The sequence below is a fragment of the Ostrea edulis genome, chromosome 4 (genome assembly GCF_947568905.1).
Source record: "Ostrea edulis chromosome 4, xbOstEdul1.1, whole genome shotgun sequence".
NCBI lineage: Eukaryota > Metazoa > Mollusca > Bivalvia > Ostreida > Ostreidae > Ostrea > Ostrea edulis.
This window is the reverse complement of record NC_079167.1, coordinates 53,952,947-53,959,109: the sequence shown is the minus strand read 5'-3', so window position 1 is coordinate 53,959,109 and position 6,163 is coordinate 53,952,947.

Below are 6,163 nucleotides of genomic sequence, written 5' to 3'. Positions count from 1 at the left end.
TTTGTCATTGATACTCTAATATTTACATTCACTGAATCCTTTCTCTTATATTTCTATTGAAATTGACAGTGCTTTTTCTTGTTGCAAACTAGTTCGATCCGGTTTTTTAGTACCACCTTTCTGTGTAATCATTACCAAATATGGAGCGTTATCAAAATCAAAGGGTGTATTGGCTGTTCCGTTTGCTGTAATTGGTCAACTTTATGATACTTTAGTACTTAAATCTAGTTTATATTTTTAAAATATACGTAAAAAATATCAATATAAGATATTTCCACCCCCTGTGACGTCATAAGATTTTGCTAAGTCAATGACTTAATAAGGTTTAGCCTATGGCTATGCATGGCAGGAACATAAATTTTGTTGGAGTCTTTTTCAATAGTTATTGTAAAAAATCTTGTTAACCGTAAAATATTTCAAAAGTCTAAGTTATATATGAATAATCAATTATATGCAAGGTGAAGATAACGAACAGTGATCAATCTCATAACTCCACAGGCACTCGACGTTTTAAATATCTCTGATAAAAAATTGTCTTCCTGTAAACATAATATAATAATGATAATGATTGGTTTTATATAGCGCCTTATCCAGCGTATGCTGCTCAAAGCGCTTTACAATTATCAATGTACATTATTACCCCGGCAGACCTTATATCAATCTAGAACTTTCTCAGCCTCCTAGGAAGCATACAGTTTACGTTTACAGGAAGACAATTTGTTTATTATAGATATTTAAAACGTCGAGTGCCTGTGCATAACTCCTATAAGTATATGTTTCAAAATATTGAATCCAAGGGCAATAACTCTGTTTTCATTATACATGTATAATAATGATTGGTTTTAATATTTTAATAATAATTGGTTTTAATAAATAATAATGATTGGTTTTATATAGCGCTTTTTCCAGCGTATGCTGCTCAAACCGCTTTACAATACATTATTAACCCGTCAGACCTTCTATCAATCTAGATAGAACTTTCTCAGCATACAGGCGCTATCTAGAACACTAACATTCTAACAATATACATGTATTTCACTGTCTATAACCAGGTACCTCTTTTATACTTGGGTGGTGTGAGGAAATTCATGTAAAGTGCCTTTTCAAAGGGCACAATGTCGGCCCTGCCGCGGCCAGGACTCAAACTCACGACCTTTCGGTCGAGAGTCTGACAGCCTAACCACTAGGCCACCGACGCCTCTGCAAATCATTTGTCAAGTCCATTATGCGATAGATTTCCTTTATTTTTCACCAATTTTTTTGTATGTTTTTCTAAAGAAACAGTTAAATGAAATATTTATGAACACTATTATATCATTACAACCAGTTTTTGTCAAATTTTGATAATGCTGTTTAAAGAAAATTGCAATTTTCTGACGTTGATAACAAGCATATTGTGCTAATTGATAACAATTTTATTAATACCGTAACATACTTATTTTATCAGTTTTATTTCTTACTAAGATATATTATTTGAAGAATCAACAATCAAATAAAAGATTTAACCTATAATTCTAAAAGGGTGGAATTACCTTTCGCGGATTATGAATCTTTTCTGCAATACTAGCTACCTTCATCACCCGATGAAACAAAAAAAAAAAAAAAAAGCATTTTATTGTTTAAATATTGAACATCCATACCAAACATCAGATGTATATAAGTATTCTAGTAAACATCTAATGAACAATGTATACATGAGAAATAATGTTCTACAGCTTACTCTGAATTTTAGAGATTTTATAAGTGCAGGTTTTTTTGTTGTTGTATGTTTTAGACAAACAGCTAGGATCACTTGAAATATAACCCCAAGGTGTTTACGAGAAGACATGAAATCTAACTGACAGTTTTAGAAACGTGGATTTTGATGAGCAATATTTTTCTTTGTGCTAAAATGCATAGCTTTGGTTTTTGATGGATTAAAATAATCGCCCAAACTTAGACGAAAACCTTGTACAGTTTTAAGGAAGAATTTTATCCTTTGCATATTGAACAGCAGATAAATGTATTATATTCTTATTCTATAACCATTAAATATTACAGAGATTTCAAAGTGTATTGATGAAAAGGTGAAGATATCGAACATTGATCAATCTCATAACCCTATAAGGAATACAAAATTAAGAGTCGGGCAAAAGCGGACCCCTGGACATACCAGACGTGGGTTCAGGTGCCTAGGAGGAGTAAGCATCCCCTGTTGACCGGTCACACCCGCTGCGAGCCCTATATCTTGATCAGGTAAACGGAGTAATCCGCAGTCACAATCAGTGTGTAAAGATCGGCCAAACAATTTGTATGAAACACCTCAGACATCATTTGACCCAATGACAGGTTGTGTTGGCAAACCAGATCGTTATAACGACCATAGAATTTGTGAAATGCTGACTGTAAACGAGACTGTTGAAACCCCTATAACATCAACTTGTTTGCCAGTAGCCTGTCTCAATTTAAAAACTAATCATACGCAGAACAAGCTCTTGCGTATCGAATCAGTTGAGAGACATAAACACCATATGTAGGTGATAATGGAATATTGCTACATCGATATGGGAAGTTGACCATGGAGAAACTAAAGTCGGCTGAAGTTGACTTATTAGTTTGCCGTTAGCATCTTTGTTTAATAAAATATCCAAGTACGAAGCAGATGCGGAAGACTCTGTGGTGTCGTTTATTTCGAGTTCACTAGAATATATTGAATCGATCGTCCCGATTTTACACACACAGTAAAGGAGCATAGCAGACCAAAACACATGGATTAAGAAAATTTCTGGAGTTGGCAAAAGCGGGCATTTGTACAGATAATCAATGTTCTTTTGTCGCAACAACCAGTGACAAGGTTTGGGCACCTAGAGAAGTTTATAATACTAATATTTTGAAATTGAAACTTTAAAATTCATTTTTTCTAATGTGAAAGTTTGGTTTTAGTGGAAAGTAATCGTGTGTATGTGTGACAAACCCTGCGATATTCGATCTACAGATCGGTGGTCACACTTTAACCTATGTCAACCAGCTAGGCAATGGAATGTTTTTCCGCTTGTTCGAAAAAATCGACCATTATGACGTTATTATGTTAACTCATCCTTGTATCATAATTATTTTGTTTCTAAATATCAACAGAGTATTAAAATCATCAATTAGTATTCAGAAAAGGATTAGAAAACAAAGAAATTAAACCCATTTTTAGATAGGTACCTTGGCTTTGGTTAAGATTCATGACATAATATCTGTGCAAAGTATGAGATGAATGTACAGGAGTAGAAAATATTTTTAACAATGAAATACATTTCCAATATAGAAGCCATAGATATCCACCGCGAGGACAGACACCAACCCAAGGGTTATGAATTTCAAAATGTTGGTAGAGGCCTCCATGTTCCAGAGAAAGTATTTTTACAGATTTAAGTAACTGCATTCTCACTATATGGTCCTAAAGCTCAGCATTGGAGCATGACCCCCGGATTCATGGCAGTGAATTTCACAATTTTGGTAGCAACCTCCATGTTCCGTATAACCATGCATCTAGTTTGTTTCAGAGATTCAATGCATTTTCAGTATATGATTCACACAACCTCTGGAGCCTCCTGACAAGGGCCATGCAATAGAGGTCTCAATGTTCAATATAACCATACACCTAGATGTTCAGGACTAAGAACATATCTAAATGCTGCATTTTCTATGCCATTGGGCCTGAATCCTTAACCCAAGGGTTGTGCATTTCACAATTTTGGTGAAGGCCTTCATAGTCAGTAGCACTATGCAGCCAATCTCATTTTGAAAAGGAGTACTATCTTTTGAGTTTCAGCCCTATGTCATTCAGTGGTCAAGAAGAATTTTAAAGACATGATGCATATTCACTATCTGGGCCACAAGAACAATGCCATAGCATGAAAACCCAAACCAAGGGGGTCATAAATTTTACAATTGTGGTAGAGGCTCCTCCATGCATTAACAAATACATATTGTGAAATCATTGTTGGGAGGGGTGGGTGTTGATATTTGTGGATCTCTTGCCCACGAATTTAAGTCCTCGAACATTTTTTAAACCATGTAGTTATCTCTTCTAGTGACATCGTATCACTTACCCACGAAATTACGTCCTCATGAACCAGTGAAATTTCGCTTATCCACAAACATTGGCCCGCATGAATTACAGTGATTCCACAGTAGTTCAGTCTGGTCTGATGTCCTGTGATAAAGAATACAATCAAAACTGCCAAATCTGACACCTGTGCAATGGGCATTTCAACTCATATTTTTATTCTCAAATTCATGCTTTCCTTTACACTGTTTATTCCTATGCACTGTGTAAACTGACAACATTTGTCTCCCAGTGCACTGTGTATGTCAGATTAGACAGGTTTCGCTGTATTTTTAACAAAGTAATGCATTTTTACCATGAGCCATGGAGTCCCACCACCTCCCATCCAGGGACCTTGAATTTCATACTGTTTGCTGATCATAACTATGCCTTCTAGATGTCCAAGAATGGAGAAGATTTTTAAAGATTGCATCCTATTTTTAGTTTTGTCTTGGTCCTCTGGGGTCCAGGGACCATAATAGTTTTTGTTGCCCTTACTCCCTGTAGTATTTAAGAAGTTGAAAATGTTCAATAGCTAATGCATGTACAGTTCAGCAGAAAGTCAAGAGTTCAACAATACATTTGAATTATATTGATTTGCTAAACTTAACAGGGAAGGCAGGGTTTTTCAATGTCTCGATTTCAAGGGCCTGGGCCTTTCCAATTGGGAAAAATAGCAACATTTGCATGAAATTGGGAAAAATATTCCATGGATAAAAGAAGTAGAGAGAAAACTAAACCAGTGTATTTAGGAATAATTGGACTCCTTCCGACTTGCATTTAGGTCAAAGCTTACCTCATTTAAATAAGCAGACGCCAAAAAATTAGGTTTAATACTTAACAATTTTGAAGCAAAAAATGTAATCTGTGGGCCTTCAATGATTTATGAACAATAAGGCTACCCCGCTTTTATTTCTTTCATTGTTTGGGAATTTTAAAGCAAAAATTGGGAAAAATAGCTGTTTATTAGCATTGGGAATGGGGCCCTATTTTGACCCCTTACAGACCCTAAAAATCCCTGGAAGGGGACCATTGCTTATATATGTATTGAGTGGTGGGGTGTGTTGCTGAATGACATGTACCAGGTAGGTTGCATAATTATCCCCTCCCATTTCATTGCAAGAGGGGATATAGCAACATGGCCATTCATGTGTGTGAGTGTGCAAACTGAACTTGTAGACACTCTACAGGCCATATTTTTTGCTTGATTGATTTAATACTTCACATATAACTTTGTTATCGAGAGGAAAAATCCTATTGATTTTGGGATCTAAAGGTCAAGGTCACTACGGAACTTCGTAGAAAAATCTTGTAGATGCACATTGCAAGGAAATATGCCCCACCTTGCGGATCTCGTGCTTTGTAATACAGCGTAGTGCTGTAAGTCAACTTCTATTTTTTTTTTACTACACAATTCATTGAAAACAATCAATTTTTAAAAATTTAAACCATTAACATAAATATATGCATTTTCTGGTCCCCATGTCTCAATTTTATTCCTGTATAGTTATATATATTTATGATATAACTAAGAAAACCACAATCAAGGTTTTCGTACTCTTATGAAGGATTATATATTAAAGGAAATGGAGCGTTAAAAGTTGATGTTTTAGCTTTAGCAATCATATTTCAGCAATTGTTTGTCGAAGTTTTAAAAATAATGAATAGAATTTATGTCCTAGTGTTTTTGTAATAAAAGCTTTAGATTTCATAACAATTAGAACAAAAATGAGTTCAGAATGATTTTTCAAACATTAGATATATTCAATGCAATACACAGCATATAATACAGAAGTTGACTCATTTATGGCAATATGTTGCATGTTGAGGTAATGAATCTTGGGTAAAAGTCAGTGTTTCTCATTTAACAATCTTTTGAAAGCCATTGCATTTGTAATGCAATTAGTACTAACCAAATATATTTTTCATTGTACTTTAAACTTATATTGCAGTTTGAATTTCTCCATTCTCTACTTGAGAAGATACCCTCCCAACCCTTCTTAAAATGACTACAATCAGGTGACCTATTGCAAGCTATCCCCCCCCCTTTTTTTGTGCATTGTTCATCATGCATTTTCAACTTCTCAA